This window comes from Poecilia reticulata, unplaced genomic scaffold (genome assembly GCF_904066995.2).
Source record: "Poecilia reticulata unplaced genomic scaffold, P_reticulata-male-v2 Scaffold_42, whole genome shotgun sequence".
Taxonomy (NCBI): Eukaryota; Metazoa; Chordata; class Actinopteri; order Cyprinodontiformes; family Poeciliidae; genus Poecilia; species Poecilia reticulata.
In genome coordinates this window covers 1-22,092 of record NW_027675140.1, presented here as the reverse complement: position 1 = coordinate 22,092, position 22,092 = coordinate 1, and the positions used below count along the sequence as shown (strand labels likewise).

General features: G+C 39.7%; 1 long non-coding RNA gene and 1 pseudogene across 1 annotated transcript; both read left to right on the top strand.

Annotated features, from left to right (window-relative positions):
- The first annotated feature begins 9,487 nt into the window (after positions 1 to 9,487).
- Positions 9,488 to 15,020, top strand: LOC145550415 (uncharacterized). Its single transcript, XR_014086316.1, has 3 exons — positions 9,488 to 11,219; positions 13,272 to 13,497; positions 14,815 to 15,020. It is a non-coding gene; the product is annotated as an uncharacterized LOC145550415 (long non-coding RNA).
- A 3,288-nt stretch (positions 15,021 to 18,308) lies between these two features.
- Positions 18,309 to 20,818, top strand: LOC103476393 (uncharacterized; annotated as a pseudogene).
- The last annotated feature ends 1,274 nt before the right edge of the window (positions 20,819 to 22,092 follow it).

Sequence of the window (22,092 nt, the reverse complement as noted above, 5' to 3'; positions counted from 1 at the left end):
GTATTGTAAAGAAAAATCTGTTTTTTTTTCTCATTATTACTGACAGCATTGAAATATTGGTGATTTTAAAAACTTATACCAATATTTGCATTTATTGGTTGATTTAGAGACGATCGAAGAGATGGCTGGTATTGTCACTTTTCCTGTAGACGTTACTGCATTTTAGTATTTCATGGTGCAAAGCCAAAGTTTGATACTTAGCCACGCCCATATGCTTTGATGTCCGGCAGACAAAAACAGCTGACTTCCTGTTGGAGGGGGGCGTGGCTAAGGTGATGTCATCATATGACCTTGTGAATGTGATCAAGGCTGGCCAATAATGAGACATGGAAAGTCTGATGAAGTTGTCACTTTTCCTGTAGAAGTTATTGAGTTTTAGTATTTCATGGTACAAAGCCAAAGTTTGACACTTAGCCACGCCCACATGCTTTGATGTACGAGAATTCTTTTGATAACTTTTCATCTTCAATGGCTTAAGTGTGTGCTGAGCGAGTTTGGAGTCTGTATCTCAAAAGCTGTAGGAGGAGTTCGATCAGATGCGACGTCTATGAAAACCGGAAATGGCGGCTTTGATCCAAAATGGCCGACTTCCTGTTGGGTTTGGACCATGGCTCCAAGAGACTTTTTTGTACGTCCTGAAAAGATACACATGTGTACCACGTTTCATAATTCTAGGTTAAAGCATGGCTTGGGGCTGATGATTTAAACTCTTCTAGGGGGCGCTGTTGAGAAATTAGACCACGCCCACCAAATATTGCACTGGATTACTGTCCGGAGTTGGAAAAGGATCCATCCCAGTGAGTTTGGTGCAGCTGGACTCAAAATTGTGGAATACAGAGAAAAACGTATGGACACGGCGTTACAGGTATATTCGCCACGCCGCCACGCACACCTGCTGCATCCAAAACAAACAGCGTTGGAAACCATAACACACCAACATGTCTTCTGTTTGTGGACACAGTTCCATGTTGATTAGGTTAAAGAGGTCAGATAGGGACCGATCACAATAAACATGACACTTCCTGTTCTAAGGGGGCGTGGCTTATGTGATCTCAAAATTCACAATTGGGTCTTGTAGGGCATCCAAAGGTGATCACACACAGAAAGGTTGGTGGCTCTGTGAGTTTCTTTGTAGGAGATATAACTGTTTATTGTTTTATGGTAAGTCAGTGAACTTTGACCCTGGTATCACCCCTTCAGCATGCACGAAAACTCACCGTTTTGATAACTTTTAATCGGGCATGCCTTCTGAATAAACTGACCAAGTTTGAAGCCGATCCATCAAAAGCCCTAGGAGGAGTTCGATCAAATGCGACGTGTGTAAACGGCCAAAATGGGGTGAAATTTGCAAATTCAATCCAAAATGGCCGACTTCCTGTTTGACATACACTATAAGAACAATTATAAATTCTGAGTGGCTTGGGGAGCTCTACAAGTGTACCAAATTTCAAGTCTCTACAATAAAGTAACTGAATAGGAAAGGGTCTTTTGAAATTTCTAGGGGGCGCCGTTGAGCCAATTTTTTTGCGATTTTTGCGCGGACCTTAAAATACGTAAATTTTTCACAGTCTCTATGGGCCTACCAATTTTGGTGAGTTTTTGAATATGTTAAAGCCCCCAAAAGGCAATTCATTGACAGAAGAAAAATAATAAAAAAAAAAAAAAATAATAAACATTTGAAAAACAATAGGCCTTCGCAGCGCTTAGCTGCTCGGGCCTAATTAAAGCTCCGCGGAGCTCAGCGGCCCGACAGCCAAGCGCCGCTCGGCCTATAGCCACCGCGGGGACCCAGCACCGCCGCCCGCCTTCCACCGCGTACCTTTTCGCACAGTCGAGGCGCGCCTACGCCAGGCAGTTTGCACCGTTCACTTCGGTATGGTTCCCTGAGGACACACCAAAATTTGGTGCAGATCGGTCGATGTAGAGAGGAGATATTGATTATGGGATAGTCTAGGGGGCGCTGTAGAGTAAAATCACAATTCAAACCGTTGGGCTCTTAGTATTTAGCACAGATCAAACGTATCCAGTTTGGTGCCAATCGGAAGATGCGTGTGTGATTCAGAGACAGTTGTATGCATATGGCGAAGGACAGACAGTTGGCCACGCCCCATGAGTCAGAGTTCATCTCACAGTTATAATCAGCTCATATTATGTCATGTGGTAGAAGATTAATTCCATATGTATACTCAGTAAAATAAGACATACAGTAGAAAAACAGCTGAATTCCTTTAAAAGTGGGCGGAGCTAAGTTACGTCATCATCTGACCGTGAGGGTTGGTCAGTAGTGAGACATAGGAAGTCTGAAGCGCTGTGACTTGTATGTGGAAGTTATGTCACTTTGATTTTATGGCGAATAGTCAAAGTTTGGCACTTAGCCACGCCCACATGCTTTACAGACAAAAATTCCTGTGATAACTTTAGACCTTTAATTCTGAACTCTCTGCTCACTGAGTTTGATGTCTGTATCTGAAACGCTGTAGGAGGAGTTCGATCAAATATGACGTCTATGAAAAACAGCAAATGGCGGCTTTGATCCAAAATGGCCGACTTCCTGTTGGTTTGGACCATGGCTCCAAGAGACTTTTTTGTAGGTCTTCACAATATACACAAGTGTACCAAGTTTCATATTCTAGGTTAAAGAATGGCTTGGGGCTGATTATTTAAAATCTTCAAGGGGGCGCTGTTGAGACATTAGGCCACGCCCACAAAAAATAACACTGGATTCCTGTCGAGGGGCCCAAGGATCAAACCTAGTGGTTTGGTGCAGCTGGGCTTAACTGTGGAATTCAAGGCCAAACGTAAGGAGACGGCGTTAAAGTTCACTTCGCCACGCGCCACGCCCACCTGCTGCATCCAAACTAAACGGGGTTGGACACCCTGACACACCAACATGTCTTCTGTCTGTTGACAGTGTTTCATGTTGATTAGGTGAAAGGGGTCAGATAGTGAACGTTCGCAGTAAAACATGACACTTCCTGTTCTAAGGGGGCGTGGCTTAGGTAATCTCAAAATTTCACAACTGGGTGTCGTAGGTCATCCAAAGGTGATCACACACAGAAAGTTTGGTGGCTCTGTGAGTTTATTTGTAAGAGATATAACAGTTTATTACATTCTGGTGAGTCGGTGAACTTTGACCCCTGGACGACCCTTCAACATGCTCGAAAACTCACGAATTTGATAACTTTGAATCGGCCATGCCTTATGAACAATCTGACCGAGTTTGAAGCCGATCGATGAAATCCTAGGAGGAGTTCGATCAAATGCGACGTCTGTAAAGGCCAAAATGGGCTCAAAATCGGAACTTCAATCCAAAATGGCCGACTTCCTAGGATAGTTGCACTATGACATTAATTGTAAATTCGATGTCTTGGGGAGCTCTACAACTGTACCAAATTTCAAGTCTCTACGATAAAGTAAGTGAATAGAAAAGGGTCTTTTGAAAGTTGCTAGGGGGCGCCCTTGAGCCGTTTCTTGTCGATTTTTGCGAGGACCTTAAAATACGTAAATTTCAACGGGCTCTATGCGCCCGCCAAGTTTGGTGAGTTTTGAATATGATAAAGCCCCAAAAGCCAATTCATTTGGCACAAGAATAATAATAAACAGCACGATTACAAAGGCCTTCGCAGCGCTTAGCTGCTCGGCCTAATAAACATGAAACATAGGCCTCGAGCGCTAGCTGCTCGGCCTATTAAAGCTCCGCGGAGCCTCAAGCGCCCGAGCAGCCAAGCGCCGCTCCGGCCTATAGCCACCGGGGGATCCAGCACGCCGCCGCCTGCCACCGCGTACCCTTCGCACAGTTGAGCCGCGTCAGCCAGGCAGTCGCACCGTTGATTCGGCATGGTTCCCTGGCGACACACCACAAATTTGGTGCAGATCGGTCGATGTAGAGAGGAGATATTGGTGATGGGATACCTAGGGGCGCTGTAGAGTAAATCACAATTCAATCCCTTGGGCTCTTTAGCATTGAACACAGGTCAAACGTATCCAGTTTGGTGCCAATCGGAAGATGCGTGTGTGATTCAGAGACATTGTATGCATTGGCGAAGGACAGCAGTTGGCCACGCCCCATGAGTCAGATTTCATCCACAGTTCATCATCAGGTCATATTATTCAGGTGGTAGAAGATTAATTCCATATGTATTACTCAGTAAAAATAAGACATACAGTAGAAAAAACAGGTGAATTCCTGTTAAAAGTGGGCGGAGCTAAGGTTACGTCATCATCTGACATGAGAGTAATGAGGTTGGTCAGTAGTGAGACATAGGAAGTCTGAAGCAGTGTGACCTTGTATGTGGAAGTTATTCACTTTGATGTTTTATGGCGAATAGTAAAGTTTGGCACTTAGCCACGCCCACATGCTTTACATACAAAAATTCCTGTGATAACTTTAGACCTTTAATATCTGAACTCTCTGCTGACTGATTTGAAGTCTGTATCTAAACGCTGTAGGAGGAGTTCGATCAATATGACGTCTCTGAAAAACAGCAAATGGCGGTTTATCCAAAATGGCCGACTTCCTGTTGGGTTTGGACCATGGCTCCAAGAGCTTTTTTGTAGGTCCTGACACGATACACAAGTGTACCAAGTTTCATAATTCTAGGTTAAAGAATGGCTTGGGGCTGATTATTTAAAATCTTCAAGGGGGCGCTGTTGAGACATTAGGCCACGCCCACAAAAAATACACGGATTCCTGTCGAGGGCCCACAAGGATCAAACCTAGTAAGTTTGGTGCAGCTGGGCTTTAAACTGTGGATTCAAGGCAAACGTAAGGAGACGGCGTTAAAGGTCACTTCGCCACGCCGCCACGCCCACCTGCTGCATCCAAACCAAACGGGGTTGGACACCCTGACACACCACATGTCTTCTGTCTGTGGACACAGTTTCATGTTGATTAGGTGAAAGGGGTCAGATAGTGAACGTTCGCAGTAAAACATGACACTTCCTGTTCTAAGGGGCGTGGCTTAGGTAATCTCAAAATTTCACAACTGGGTGTCGTAGGTCATCCAAGGTGATCACACACAGAAGTTTGGTGGCTCTGTGAGTTTATTTGCTAAGAGATATAACAGTTTATTACATTCTGGTGAGTCGTGAACTTTGACCCCTGGAACGACCCCTTCAACATGCTCGAAAACTCACAATTTGATAACTTTGAATCGGCCATGCCTTATGAACAATCTGACCGAGTTTGAAGCCGATCGATCGAAATCCCTAGGAGGAGTTCGATCAAATGCGAGTCTGTAAACGGCCAAAATGGGCTCAAATCGGAACTTCAATCCAAAATGGCCGACTTCCTGGAACTTGCACTATGACATTAATTGTAAATTCAGATGTCTTGGGAGCTCTACAACTGTACCGAATTTCAAGTCTCTACGATAAAGTAAGTGAATAGAAAAGGGTCTTTTGAAAGTTGCTAGGGGGCGCCCTTGAGCCGTTTCTTGTGCGATTTTGCGAGGACCTTAAAATACGTAAATTTTCACCGGGCTCTATGCGGCCGCCAAGTTTGGTGAGTTTTTGAATATGATAAAGCCCCCAAAAAGCCAATTATTTTCGGAAGAATAGAATAATTTACAGCACGATTACAATAGGCCTCGCAGCGCTTAGCTGCTCGGCCTAATAATTTACAGCACATACAATAGGCCTTCGCAGAGCATAGCTGCTCGGGCCTAATCAAAACCCCGCGGAGCCTCAAGCGGCCCGAGCCGCCAAGCGCCGCTCCGGCCTATAGACACCGCGGAGGACCCAGCACCGCCGCCCCTTGCACCGCGTACCCTTTGCACAGTTGATGCGCGCTCCGCCAGGCAGTTCGACCGTTTACTTCGGCATGGTTCCCTGGGACACACCACAAATTTGGTGCAGATCGGTCGATGTAGAGAGGAGATATTGATGATGGGATAATCTAGGGGGCGCTGTAGAGTAAAATCACAATTCAAACCCGTTGGGCTCTTTAGCATTTAGCACAGGTCAAACGTATCCAGTTTGGTGCCAATCGGAAGATGCGTGTGTGATTCAGAGACAGTTGTATGCATATGGCGAAGGACAGACAGTTGGCCACGCCCCCATGAGTCAGAGTTCATCCTCACAGTTCATCATCAGGTGATATTATGTCAGGTGGTAGAAGATTAATTCCATATGTATTACTCAGTAAAAATAAGACATACAGTAGAAAAAACAGCTGAATTCCTGTTAAAAGTGGGCGGAGCTAAGGTTACGTCATCATCTCACCATGAGGGTTGGTCAGTAGTGAGACATAGGAAGTCTGAAAGCAGCTGTGACCTTGTATGTGGAAGTTATGTCACTTTGATGTTTTATGGCGAATAGTCAAAGTTTGGCACTTAGCCACGCCCACATGCTTTGACATACAAAAATTCCTGTGATAACTTTAGACCTTTAATGTCTGAACTCTCTGCTCACTGAGTTTGAAGTCTGTATGTCAAACGCTGTAGGAGGAGTTCGATCAAATACGACGTCTGTGAAAAACAGCAAATGGCGAATTTAATCCAAAATGGCCGACTTTCTGTTGGGTTTGGACCATGGCTCCAAGAGGCTTTTTTGTAGGTCCTGACACGATACACAAGTGTACCAAGTTTCATAATTCTAGGTTAAACAATGGCTTGGGGCTGATTATTTAAAATAATCAAGGGGGCACTGTTGAGACATTAGGCCACGCCCACAAAAAATCACACTGGATTCCTGTCGAGGGGCCCACAAGGATCAAACCTAGTGAGTTTGGTCCAGCTGGGCTTTAAACTGTTGAATTCAAGGCCAAACGTAAGGAGACGGCGTTAAAGGTCACTTCGCCACGCCACCACGCCCACCTGCTGCATCCAAACCAAACGGGGTTGGACACCCTGACACACCAACATGTCTTCTGTCTGTCTACAGTGTTCATGTTGATTAGGTCAAAGGGGTCAGATAGTGAACGTTCGCAGTAAAACATGACACTTCCTGTTCTAAGGGGGCGTGGCTTAGGTAATCTCAAATTTCACAACTGGGTGTCGTAGGTCATCCAAAGGTGATCACACACAGAAAGTTTGGTGGCTCTGTGAGTTTATTTGTAAGAGATATAACAGTTTATTACATTCTGGTGAGTCGGTGAACTTTGACCCCTGGAACGACCCTTCAACATGCTCGAAAACTCACGAATTTGATAACTTTGAATCGGCCATGCCTTATGAACAATCTGACCGAGTTTGAAGCCGATGATCGAAATCCCTAGGAGGAGTTCGATCAAATGCGACGTGTGTAAACGGCCAAATGGGCTCAAAATCGGAACTTCAATCCAAAATGGCCGACTTCCTAGGATAGTTGCACTATGACATTAATTGTAAATTCTGAGTGACTTGGGGAGCTCTACAACTGTACCGAATTTCAAGTCTCTAAGATAAAGTAAGTGAATAGAAAAGGGTCTTTTGAAAGTTCTAGGGGGCGCCCTTGAGCCGTTTCTTGTGCGATTTTGCGAGGACCTTAAAATACGTAAATTTCACACGGCTCTATGCGCCCGCCAGTTTGGTGAGTTTTTGAATATGTTAAAGCCCCCAAAAAGGCAATTCATTTGACAGAAGAAAAATAAAAAAAATTAAAGCTCCGCGGAGCCTCAAGCGGCCCGAGCAGCCAAGCGCCGCTCCGGCCTATAGCCACCGCAGGGACCCAGCACCGCCGCCCGCCTGCCACGCGTACCCTTTCGCACAGTTGAGGCGCGCCTCCGCCAGGCAGTTCGCACCGTTCACTTCGGCATGGTTCCTTGAGGACACACCACAAATTTGGTGCAGATCGGTCGATGTAGAGAGGAGATATTGATGATGGGATAGTCTAGGGCCGCTGTAGAGTAAAATCACAATTCAATCCTTTTGGGCTCTTTAGCATTTAGCACAGGTCAAACATATCCAGTTTTGTGCCAATCGGAAGATGCGTGTGTGATTCAGAGACAGTTCTATGCATATGGCGAAGGACAGACAGTTGGCCACGCCCCATGAGTCAGAGTTCATCCTCACAGTTCATCATCAGGTCAGATTAATTCCATATGTATTACTCAGTAAAAATAAGACATACAGTAGAAAAAAACAGCTGAATTCCTGTTAAAAGTGGGCGGAGCTAAGGTTACGTCATCATCTGACCATGAGGATCTAATGAGGGTTGGTCAGTAGTGAGACATAGGAAGTCTGAAGCAGCTGTGACCTTGTATGTGGAAGTTATGTCACTTTGATGTTTTATGGCGAATAGTCAAAGTTTTGCACTTAGCCACGCCCACATGCTTTGACATACAAAAATTCCTGTGATAACTTTAGACCTTTAATATCTGAACTCTCTGCTCACTGAGTTTGAAGCCTGTAAGTCAAACGCTGTAGGAGATCGATCAAACACGACATCTCTGAACAACAGCAGATGGCGGCTTTGATCCAAAATGGCCGACTTCCTGTTGGGTTTGTACCATAGCTCCAAAGAGTTTTTGTAAATCTTTACAAGATACACCAGTGTACCAAGCTTCATAATTCTAGGTGAAAGCATGGCTGGGGCTGATCATTTAAAAAAATCTCGGGGGCGCCGTAGAGTGAGATCACAATTCAATCCTTTTGGGCTGTTTAGCATTGAGTACAGGTCAAATGTATCCAGTCTGGTGCCAATCGGAAGATCTGTGAGTGATTCAGAGACAATTGCATGAATATGGCGAAGGACAGCCAGTTTTCCACGCCCCCATGAGTCAGAGTTCATCATCACAGTTCATCATCCTGTCGAGGGGCCCACAAGGATCAAACCTAGTGAGTTTGGTGCAGCTGGGCTTTAAACTGTGGAATTGTGCCTGTAACGTAAGGAGACGGCGTTACAGGCAGTGGTGGAGCCAGAGGGGAGGCTAGGGGGGCTAGTGCCCCCCCTGTCATCTGATTGGCCCCCCCAGTTGCCTCACCTGATGATTTACATGTAACAGCACCAGGTTATTCCTGTACATTATTTGGAATCATTCTAAGTCAACCTAATATCTAAAGAAGAAAAACAATAATAATAAAAATATATGAAAAGAAAATGTATAAAACTTTATATAAGTCCATGTGATGACATAAATAAATAGATTTAGATCAGGCACGATACCAGCCTTCTTTCTCATAAAAACAAGCTGATATGCTTCTCCTGGGTGTTTCAGTTTTGCTGTGCTGTGGTGCAACTCAAATGCTAAAGTACTTCATACCTGGTGGTGATGGTAAAACACCAATAAGTAATTTATTGATCCTCCGCAAAAAAGAGAAAAAACTGAAGAGGGGCCGACAATGTTCTAGTTTGGAGCAGAGGTTGGGTTGGAGTTTTTTTGTTGTCCGTCAATGAAAAAAATCATTTTATTTCCAATTTGCAGTCATCCAATGAAACATTGATTATTTCTCTGGTAGAACGTTTTTGAAATCAGGTAACATTTGACGAAATGACGTGATTAGAAGATGGCAGAACTGATCCCGCATCACTTCCCTCAACGGGAGAAAATTAGCAGAAGCAGATCAGCTGAGCTAGGAGCTCCAAAGTCTCTGGTCTGTTAAAGCGTCCAGATCAGAGATGATCCTCTGACTGATATTGTTCTTAGTCTGATTAATAATGAGCTCCACGATGTCCTCTGTGTGTAAAGTTGAAATTCTTTGAGCACCAAGAGGTCAGCTGATCACAGTCTGGACAGAAACCAACGGACTGCTCTCTGTTCTTATCAAGACGAGGTGAGGAGGGAATCTGACATATTAACTAGGTTAAGTTTTTACTGGTTTTGTTTTTAAAACACCATTAACGTAATCAGTGTAACTATATATTGTATATTTTGCATTTTGTCATCTCATGTGTGATTAATTGGAGCATTTATTGTCCAGTGCTCTGCGCTTGTTTCTGCTTAACGGATCTGCACTTTAATTTCTTTCCTCTCTCAACAGTCAGCTGTTATTCCTCTACTTAAACTACAATAAGTAGATCACATTCTCTTTAGGTTTTCTCTGTGTGCTCCAAACTCATTATATGTAAACTCATTAGAAGCCTGAGCACCATCAGGCAAATAATTCTGGTCCGACCCGAACTATTTGTAGTTTTCAAATTACCTGTCAAAGCAGAGCTTCCTAACCAAGGTGTCCATAACTCTTCAACATGCTGTCAGCTCCAGGTCAGAAAGATGCATTTAGTTCAGTGTCCATGAGATGATATTCAGAAAGGATCTTTTATTTGATTGATTTTAGTTTCCTCTGCGATGAACTCTTTGTGTAAGTCTATCATGTCTCCATGTGCGTCAGTCAAAGGTGTTAATTATAACATGTGAAATGACAGAGGGACTTAAAAACTAACCAAATATTCAGTTTGGTTATTTTTTTAAATAACTAAACTGGCCCCCCTTTTTGACCCCTCCAACTTTAAAAGTCTAGTTCCGCCACTGGTTACAGGTCACTTTTCCACGCCGCCACGTCCGCCTTCTAAATGGAAAACAAACGGGGTTGGAATCCGTAACACACCAACATGTTTTCTGTCTGTGGACATAGTTTCATCTTTTTTAGGTCAAAGTGGTCAGATAGGGATCGTTCAGTGTAAAACATTACACTTCCTGTTGTCAGGGTGCGTGGTCTAAGTGATGTCATCATTTCACCATTGATTATTCTAGGTGACCGGATGATGATCAATCACTGAAAGTTTGGCGTCTCTGAGTTTTTGTGTATGAGTTACAACAGTTTTTTCCAGTGGAGCATAGCACAAAAATAATAGTTTTTACATTTCCAACTTTTTCCAAATGCTCAAAATTAACTTATGTAAAACAATAACATGCATGGAGTATATTCTGTGTATTATTTAGTCAGTTTCTCATCTGATATGCACCTCACTATTTCACTGGTTGTAGTTGGATCAATAATATGAGGTTCATGTCGTAAGGGTTAAAGCTAAAGTGGGCGTTATTAAGACAGGACAGACATAAAATTTATCCAGTTAAATTAGGGAAAGGGCCCGCGTATTTCTCTTAGTACCGCCCATTTGAGTTTTTGATCTATATATTCTCAGAGTCTCGACGGACATTTTCTTTTTCTTCAAGAGCAAAAGAAGTAGGTGTTTTATGATATTATTTGTACAACAAGCTAAATTTTTTATTGTGTTTCGTCATTATATTTGTAATTTATATATGTTCTTATTCTTAGAAAATGGAAAGTCCTTTGAAATTGCCTCAGTTGACGGACCCGGATTTGAAGGCCGTGCAGAACGCTGCACAGCTAGCTTGTGTAAGTATAGTAGTTGTTAATAAATGTTAAAAAAGTATCGGGTTTTGAAGGGTGTGTAGTTCGATTGATAGGTATTGTTATTGGATATAAAACATGCATTTTAAGTTAGAGACTGCCGTAAATTTGGTCATATGTGTACTACGAACGTTAAATGAAGGGGGAGGGAGTGCCCTTATCAGGGTAGATTTTCTGATGAAATAAATGCAGAATGTTTCGAATTTCAAGCATCATGTGCGTTTAGTATTAACGTAGGCTTACATTTCTTTTATGTAACACTTACTTCATTTGAAATTAAGTCTTAAAATTTTTTATTGATATTGCATAAATATACTATTACTATATTTTGTTCAAGGCATTTATGAGAGCACAATGCACTGCTTTGCTCTAACCTTCCTAAATATCACCACGACAGTAAATGTAATGTAAAAATTGATATGTAATATACTATTTTCGTTTTTATGTAATTGTGATAAGAAAAAGTGAAGCAAAAAATAATACGTATCAAAACAGAAAACAGTTCGTGTGCATGACTGTGCATTGCTGGCTCATAGAGTCATCGTTTTTTCCCTTGGATTGGAAGCTCTTTTTTATCTTAGTATGCCCGACTTTATGTTATTCTTATATCAATTTGATACAGTAAAGGCTTTTGTACTTTTCATATTTGTGTCCTCTATTGATGTTTTCAGTAGTTACAGCTGTTTAATCCGTTAATGCGTCGTAAATTGTTTTTCCTAGCCGCTTTTAAATGCAACACGAGCCTTCGTGTTGTGTGTATACCGGTGTTGCTATAGAGATTTTCTGCTGCAATGTAGTTATGCAGGAGCTGCTAGAATTATGTAAACAAACCAGCATAATGCCAAGAACTATGCAGTTTCCTCCGAAACTAACCGACTAACTTAAGTAATGGTGGATGCAGGTAATGTTAGCTTAATTAAGTTCAGCTAATATTAATGCAGCACCTTAAGCTTAACAACTAGCATGTAGGCTACTGATGTTGTTCTGTATGATCAACGTAGATAAATTAATAAATTAGTGATATTTTTAAATAGTTTATTTTATTTTAATGTCATGTAATTTTATGTAATTAATGTTTGGTTCATATTCTTGAAGTTATACAGGTTGTTTTGGTGAAGTTTTCCTATTATTGTAATTGTTTTAGTGATGGAAATTGAAAATAGTACCCTTTTTTATTATTCAATATTATTTTGTATTTTATTGAGGGCAGGTGTTCATGTTCATGTTACTTGTAACTTTGCTGGTGTGATTCATGGCATATATACTTATACTGTTTACCACATTATGGTATTTTTGTTTTTGTATTCCTGATTAGTTTAAATGGATTACAATGTTTCTTCATAGCACAGTCTTACATTTTCCCCTTGTTTTTGATTTCTGTTATAGAATTTAAGCTTGTCCAAATTTTATAGATTTGATTGCACTGTATTATAATATTAGTCTGCATTAGCAAAGAGGAATTGTTTTGAATTTTAAATTGCTTTTCATTAGTCCAAATTATGTTAATTGAGATTTTTTATTTGAGGAAGAAAAATAAACTATTTTTCAATAGTTTATTAAATGCAGTTTACCAATTGTTAGAAAGTTATTGTAGATGATATTTGATCAATGAAAGTATTTCACAATCACTTGTACTTTTCAATTATGACTGTTTTGAAATTTACAATCATGTGTTTTGTTTTGGTCACATGCATGATGGAATGATAATTTCCACATCAACAAAGGGACATTGTAGCAGCTTTAAGTAAAATTATTTCCTTTTTTATACACATTACAACTGCAGAATTAGTTGTCATGTATTTAATATGTGACTGTCTTCTTCAAATATTTGTAATTTTTTTGTTTCAATTTTTAAGTTTTCTTTTGATGTTTTCTTTGCTTTAAACTTGTTTAGAAACTAAGAATGCTTGATATGAAGCATTTAGAATGATGGAATATTTCCATATCAGTTCAATAAGATTTATTTATGGTGCTGTTCAATTAAGTATTAGTGTTAATTGTAAAATATGTTTAAGAGTGATTTTTTTTCTCTTACAGTATCATTGTAGTGACCCGACAGCTTCTCGGGAGACTGTAAAAAGAAGCATTCATGAGGCTTTCCAGCTCAGTCTGGAAACTCTGGAGAAAAAGGCGAGGCAGCTCAGAGCCACAGAGAAAAGGGCCAATTTTCTGCAGACACAATTTGAAGATGTGTCTAAAAAGTTGATGGCTGCAAATTTGAAAATAGACATTTTGGAAGGTTGTTCCACTTTTTACACTGAAGGTAGGTATATTTATAATATATCATTTAAAAGGGCAATTCCACTTAATTTTTCACTACAGTCTGTATCTTTAATCCACTCTATTTTAAAAACTACTACACCTAAAGACTTGAAACTTTGATAGGATTATTCTCTGCTTCAACCGGAATGAATAAAGCCATGCTTGTGATTTGTGAAACCTCTTTCACAAATCATTTTGATTGAAGCTTAGAATAAACGTGTCCAAGTTTCAAGTCTTTAGGTGTAGTAGTTTTTAAACTAGAGTCAATTAAAGATGCGGACTCTAGTGAAAAATTAAGTGGAGCTTTTGGAAGCTAAAAATGGAAACCAACTTCAGCTTTGTTCATTTTAGCAGATAGTTTGCATGTACATTTTGTGAGGCTTCTTATCAGAGCATTCTAGTTTTCTGCACATTCTTCCTGCTAAGTTGTTATTTTGTAAGATATTTGTGCCATAATTTGAGAACCAATACTTTCAATTTGAAAGCAAGATTGTATTTTTTTTAATTATATATATATATATATATATATATAATGCTTGTATTCCAAACTTTCTTTGTGTCGTTTTGCAGAACTTTGTGCTCATCATAAAAATATCCTCTGCTTTCTTTTTGAACAAAGGTGTAAATGTTGTGTATTGGGTGTCTTTGTTTCCTTCTAACGTGTGTACCTGTGTGTTGATTGCCATAAATGAAGAGTATACAGTTTCAGGTTGGCTTGATATTATATCATCACTTTGTTGTAACAGAGTTTATTAGATTTCTGTTATCAATCAGTAGCAATTGATGTTGGGTATTTAGTTTATCATGGAGCAGAAAGCAGAAGCTATTGTTTCTTCCTACATCTATTGAGTGGTGCAGGTTGCCACATTCACCCATTCACAGCTTAACTGGTGCTAAAAGGAAACATGCATCCAGTACACTGTTTTTGATTCACTGAACGGTTGTCAGGTTATTGTGTTTTTTTTGTTTCAAAAGCAAGCAGAAAATATTTTGTAAGTAAGTATGAGTAGGAGGTTGAGGAGCAAGGTTTGAGTCCAAACACTACAAGTTTTGAGATGAAATATATGAAGTCCTCCAGGTGCTCCAGGTTTTTCTTGCTGTCAGTTTAACTTTGTTTTCTAAAATTCTCCTTTGGTGTGTTTATGATTGTGCTTCCTGTCTGTGATGCACTGTGACAGACTTTTCTAGGGCATATCAGTATTTTCTAGTCATTTTATTGCTCATGGTGTGGATTGTCCTAAGAATTTAATTATTTTACTATATTCAGTTTGAAATGCTAAATGTGTTTTGATATTTTTTTCATGTTAAAATCTTTCAGAAAAAGAAGATGCTGTCACTCAGACAGAGGAGGAGCCAGCTGGGGAAGAGGAGGAAAATATGAGCTGGGCGGACGACAATTGATTTCTTTTTTTTTTTTTAAGTTCATGTCTTTTGTAAAAATATTTTTACATTTATAAAGATTTTAGTTTGTTCAGTTTTTTCAAAATATTTTTATTAAAGAAGAGTTTTTACTTTGTTAATGGATTAATTTTACATTTTTCTTACATGATAAAACAAGAAGACACTTCTTGTGGTAAAGGTACTCTTCTGTGAAGTTGAGTTAAAATTTAATGGAAGGACTAAGTAGAATTTTAGCAGACAAAATTTTGATTCAACTCTCTGTTCTCTTACAACAGAGCTGAGTTGTAAGGGAAGATTTTAGTTGTATTCTTGTTATCTATTTTTACTGTTGAACAACATGGATGATGGCTAATTGTGTCAATCCCAAGAACCAACATCAGAATTTATTATAGCAAGGATTTTGAGGAGAGAGAGGGTTGAGGATTATGGTGTAGGAACATCTGGAAAGTTACATCCAATACACACATAACAAGCAAGAGGGTAAGACACAGAAATAACTTTCTGAATGAATAGGCTGTTCTCAGAGTGCTGTATCAAGACACCTCAGTGGGAAGGAAAAAGTGTGGCAGGAGATGCTGCACAATGAGAAGAGGTGACTGGACCCTGAGGAAGATGGTGGAGAAGGTCCGATTCCAGACTTTGGGGGAAGCAGTGGACCGAGTCTGGAGTAGAAACATTCAGAGCCACCGAGCACAGGCGTTTGCAGGAAATGGGCTACAGGTGCTGCATTCCCCAGGTCAAAGGTCAAGCCACTTTTGAACCAGAAACAGGCAGAAGCGCCTGACCTTTGCTACAGAGAAGCAGCACTGGACTGTTGCTCAGTGGTACAAAGTACTTTTTTAGGATGAAAGCAAATTTTGCATATCATTCGGAAATCAAGGTGCTACAATCTGGAGGAAGACTGGGGAGAAGGAAATGCCAGAAGTCCAGTGTCAAGTACCCACAGTCAGTGATGGTCTGGGGAGCCATGTCAGCTGCTGGTGTTGGTCCACTGGGTTTTATCAAGGGCAGGTCAATGTAGCAGCTATCAGGAGGTTTTGATTAAATCTAATTCTTAATTCAGATATGTAGAAATATATTATTGAGTATTCATAATTATGTTTAAGATGGTTTAAGTTATAATAATCTACATTTCTCTTGTAACATGACAGAAGAGGTGGTATTATTTGAGATATCTTGAAATGAATAGTAACTTAAAAATGAAATGTAAGAAATCTTTAATTATTGTTTTTACTAGTTGTAATGTAAATTCAAATATCTTAACCTTTTTGAATAGTAAAAATTACTCTTTTCTAGAATATAAATTTGTAGAAATCAATAATTCCAGATACTTACAGAAAATCCCATATATGTTAAAGTGGTTTGCCATAAAACAACATTCTGCAGGCAAGTGTTTGGATAGCTTAATGGCAGCACAGAGGGATTTACAGGTCATTTTTAATTTAGATATTAAAAATGTAATTACAACTACTCATATGCATTTTCACATGTTTTAAAGAAAAATGTATTATTTTTTCAAGTCAAAATGTATTTGTAATTATTGATACTTAGACTAAACCGAATTTATGTTAAATTGGCTTGCCATAAAGCTTAATATTCTGCAGGCAACTGTTTGGACAGCTTACTGGCAGCACATAAAAGCTTAAATGCAACTCTTAATTTAGATATTAAAATGTAATTGTGAATAATCATAAGTATTTCGAGTTATTTTAAATAAAAATGTAGTTTTGTATAGTCAAAGTGCACTTTTAGATATCTGGAATATAATTAGTTATAGTTGGACAAAACAGAATTTAGATTAAAACGGCCTGCCGTATCGATGTTTATGCTTTTATCTTCAGAGATGGCGCCGAGCCACTGCGTAAGACGTAAACGTCCCACGACGTCAAACGCAGTGAGGTTGGTTCCAAAGCGGTCATTGGTTGAATTACATTCATCTTTGTATCTTTTAAACCCATTGGTTGATTGGCTTCTCTAACGTTCTGCGGACAGTGAATTGAATCAGTCTTTCACAGACCCACTTTGAGCACACTTGCCGTACTCAGAGTTTCAACCAACCTTCCAAACGCCAGGAGACGTGTATTGGAACAGCTATCAACCATATTCCGCTGATTCACTGATTGCAGGAAGCTATTTCCGTCGAGGTAAGTTTTTTAAAATATGTTTTATAAAAACGTTATGATGTTGAGTTTGTTAAAATACAGCTTTTTATTATGGTCAAAATATGAGGTACTGCACAATTATGTAGCCTTAGTGTAGCTATTGTCATTTCTGCTGCTAACGTGAATAATTATAAGCCTGGAATAGTTCCTAAACGTTACGTTACGATATGGACTGATGGTAAGCTTCCCGCGTGAAAATATGTTTCACCTGTGTCGGGAGCGCGCTTTGCAGCCAGAAGGGCAGATCGTTAATTTTCATGGTGCTGATCGATTTTTCTGTAAAACAACTCATATTATCATGTCAAAGTTGTAACATTTAGTTTAATGGGCAGCTGCTATTTAAAAAAGAAGCAATAACAGATTTGTAAAATAACTAAATGAGGTCTTGTGTGGAGGTCTTCTAAAGCCGTTTTCGCACATCACGGAACGGGTTGAAAGTAGGACCGACCGTGTTTGCATTAGAACTTCCGATCGGTTCCACCGAACTCCTTGGAACCACAAGAGCTGAGGTTCCAATCGGACAGAACAAGCGGGGCTGCTTAGAATCAGCAGCTAATTGGTTTACAGCCAGTCGTAGGTTGTTTTGCAGTCAGCCGTTGATCGGGTCCAGCTGGCTCTCACTAAACTGTTTTACTGTATTTTGTAAAGAGCGCTCTTTTTAATTCATTGTTAATATTTTTATTATTATTTTTAATTTGCGATGAATTCTTCTCAATATTCTGCTGTTACTTGGTCCTATGATGAGATATTTTTTTCCTCCGCTCGCTTACTCCCTGATGAACAAATACAGAAGCTAGATCGGTCAACAAGCAATCAGTTTTCCGCCGCATTTTTTTCCAGAATTATTACGGGAAACCATATATTTTAGCTGACTGAAATAATCTGTTACCCCCTATTTCATAGGAACAAATTAATTTTACAGCAAGTCTTTAACTTTGTTTATTCCTCTCATCAATAAGTCCAGACAATTTAGTAACATTTGCTCTTTATTTACCAGTTATGAGGAGGGAACCATATATTTTAGTTGCCTGAAATATGTTCTACCTAAAAAAAATTAGGCTATTTCAGGTGGCTAAAATACTTGGTTCACCCTCATAACTTTGTCAAATAAAGAGCAAATGTTTTCAAACTTGCATGATTTGATGTTAATGATGAAAGGAATAAACACAGTTATACACTTGCACTCAAAGATGTACTTTCATATCTGCAGAAATGTGAAAGGTGTACTCACTTTTATGATGCATTATAAAATGTATATTGCTATAATTATCAATAAATATGAATTCTTTCCACTGAATTCTTTCATGTTGAAATGTAGATGCCTCGAGGAAAGTCCCATCGCCGATCCGAAGCTGCAAGAAGAAGGGTAGAAGCAGTTCGAATTGGGCGTGTAGGGATAACCAATGCCTCTAGTGATTTTGTTTCACGTGAGTGTTTAATTATATTATTTTAAATTGAATGCCTTATTTCTATGTCACTTGAAGTATCCAGAGTACATATTTTATATCAATTTTTATATATTCTTTCATTTATGTTTTTTAATAGGGCGTGGCACCGGCTGGCGCCATTCTGTGAATAAATGGCCAGCTAGTGAAGTGACCAACCACTGTCACAAGCTGGTCATTCCTGAGGGTTGCCCTGATAAGAAAGTAAGTACAATCTGCAATGATTTCAAATAGAATATGTAGGCATAGTTTTTATGTTTCTGTGTTTTGTACTATTTTAGTTTGTCCTTCTCATCGGAGCGTCCCATTTGCGGTCCTTTGCGGACGGCATTGTTAAGATGCCAAGTGGCTGCTTACAGTTTGGCTTCATGTCTACCCCTGGAGCCTGTGCAGCTGACTTGCGTCTTGAGGTAATGAAAGCCAATGTACCTCGGGAGCCTGACGCTGTCTGCATCATGGCTCCGTCAAACAACCTTACGGCCAGTCGCCATCCAGAAGAAGCCGGACAGGAATTTGAGCGGTACCTGTTGACCGTCTGTAGTCGTTGGCCTAAGGTGGGCACTGTTGTTGATTAAAAACCAGTGTTTCTCAATCCCAGTTCACAGATACCACTGCTCTGCATGTTTTAGAAATTTCCCTTCTGCTACACATATAAAGCATGCAGAGCAATAGTCTTTGAGGACTGGAATGTAGAAACAGTGATATAAACATCAAGTTTTTAATGGGTTATTATTTTCCTAGGTTTTTTGAATATAAATTTTAAATCGGTTATTTATTCTAGGTGTTTTGTACCGGCTTTGTCCCTCGTTTGACTGAGTCCAGAGAGAAGCAGAACTTGTTCCAGCAAGAATTCCACCGCAGGTCAGCAAAGCTAGGTAGGTATTAAAATATTTCTAATCATGTTTTTGTCTGGTACATGTATTGCAGCTATTTTCATGTTATTGGTGTGTCTGGGACATGTATTGCAGCTATTTTCATGTTATTGGTGTTTGCAAAATGTAATTTTATTTTTTCATTATGTTTTCAGGGATTCCCTATTTTTCCACTGCTGACCACTTTCCTCTGGACCGTCTCACTCTGTGGTGCCGTGATGGTGTAAGTACATTTTCATTTTAAACACAGTAAGCAACAAATTTGCATTAATATGAAGTGTTAATTTGATCTCTGATTACTGTTTAAATGTGCAGATCCACCTTAGCGACGACCACGGGATGCACATCCTCAGGAATCTGATTTGGAATGCTGGCTATCAGTTCCTGGAGTTGTCAGCACCAAAGCCACTGGTGCAGAGTCAGGCAACTCGCCGTATAAACCGAGGTTTGTGCCCCGTGTGGTAGTGAAGGGAGTGGAGAGTCCTCGTCGTTCTCCTCCTTCTCCACACCCTTCTGAGTGGACACTCGTGAGATCCGGCAGGAAGGTATTGATCTTTTATTGGCTTGCAATGAAAGGTGTTCCTTTAACTATTGATAGTCATCCTAAAAGTCTAATATGTGCTCTACCTTTACAGAGGAACCACTCGGGGAATTGGACTCTTTCTCTGATTCACCCAAGAAAGAGTGGTTCATTACCAAGTTGTGAAGCTTGTAGCTATTCATGAAATGTAATTGTCAATGTCACTGGTATCTTAATAATTCAATTTTTGCTTTTATAGAGCGATGGGACTCCTGTGGTTTTGAAGGAATGTTTCATCCAATTAAATCCTGTCCGTTTCTCACCCGATATCTTGGTTGCCATGGAAACAGTCTCTCCATCGGCTCTTCCAGATGTTCACACAGGCACCGAGGTAATTTTCAGAATACTCCAACTGCTAACATTCTTAGTGTTTTATTTTATAAATAACACAAACTCTCAATATTCTTTGCGGTGTTGTAGTCAAAGCCTGTGGAACATAAAAAGAAACCAGCTGTCCCAAAGAGAAGGCGTGTGACACGGGAGGTTTGTACAAGCATAAGCTAATTTAATATTTCTGGTACAGATTACTTTATTTAAGTGTTTGTTTCTTTATTTTTCTTTTAGGTTTCAGTTGCATCACGTGTGTCTCCTGTCAGAAGTGTTGAATGTGTGCCGTCTGAAAACACTGTAAGTGTTTTTCACATTAAGGGTAAATGTGTAATTTGTAATGAATTACTAAGTGTTTTATTGAAAACATTTGACATTGCATCTTTGTTGATTTTGTGTCAAATCAGCTTGATATGTTTTTTGTGTCATTTATTTGTAGGTCAAGTTTACGCTGCAACCTGCTTGTCCTTGGGAGGCGTCTGACCGTCCTGGTGTGGGGTGCGTCTGTCCTTTGGAGGTTCCTGCTGGCCAGGGGGTTTGTATATTGTGCTCTGCAGTGTGTATTAATAAATAAAAAATGTTGTGTGAGTGTTGTTCTTTTCAGTCTACAATTTTCATAACGTAATTACAATTTTCTAATTTTTGACATTTCAAATGTTGTTGGAAGTTTATTCTTTTGCAGTAACAATTTGGTATCTTTCCTGTTGTAAATACTGAGTTAATTTATCAGAGGAGGTGGTATTTTTCTGTAAATGAGTGGTTCAGAGCACAAACAATGTTGTTAGCTCCTCTGCTAGCATGGATATCGCATCCAAGAGCTACATCTACTGTGTACAATTTCCTAATCTTTCTTAGGTTTTTTGACAATACTCTTAGTAACATCATTGTAGTTTTAACATTAATTCTTTAGGAGGAATTTAAATAGATTCTACTTCAATTTGATTGTTTTCTAGTTTTTTATAAAAAGAATAAAAGTATCAAATAAATGCAGACAGCAGTAAAAATAATTACATTTCTCTACAGCACCCTCTGATGGTTCACAGAAAAATATAGCAGGTTATGTAATCTCATGGAAATCCATAAGTGTGCAAAAGAACTAGTTTAAAATTAATTTACTTAATTCTTACATTTTAGTGTAATACAATTCAGAGCAAAATAATGTGGTTACCTTTTCTGCTAGCATGAATATCTAGAGGAAAAGTTTTTTGAATTTAGCATCCTGCAAGTAAACAAAGGAAATTGGTGGGGTAGCATGCTAAATAAGTTTCAGTATTATAAAAAAAATCTCTTCATAGATTTGTAATATACATTATATTTGGCAGAGAAGCAGATTGCATGAATGAGGATGTAGAGATGTCATGTTTTTCACATTTTCACTCTAGATGCCTGAGATGGGTGATTTCAAGTGCACACAGACATCACCCAAAGGTCAGGCTGCTAACCCCGTTGTTGCAGGTGTTCAGAGGGTTTCCACCGTCTCTTGTTCCAGGGACATATCTTGGTACTAATCAGACTAGTCCTGATACCTTGATGTCATGTAGTGTTACAGCAGCCATAAAACACCACATTTCTCCCATTTGTACCTGGAAGACTGCGAATGTAGATGAAGTCCGAGTAGAGGGTCAGAAGTTGGCAGGATATATTGCGCGAGAAAGACCAAGCACAGGTCAAAACCAGAGTTGTGCAAGCTGGTTCAAAATCAGGCTATTTTTGGAAGACATTGGAAAGTAGGTCTTGGTGATATGGTAAACGGGACATTTGATCTCAACCAGGAGGGGGAACTGTATGAGCTATTGCAAATGTATTTAA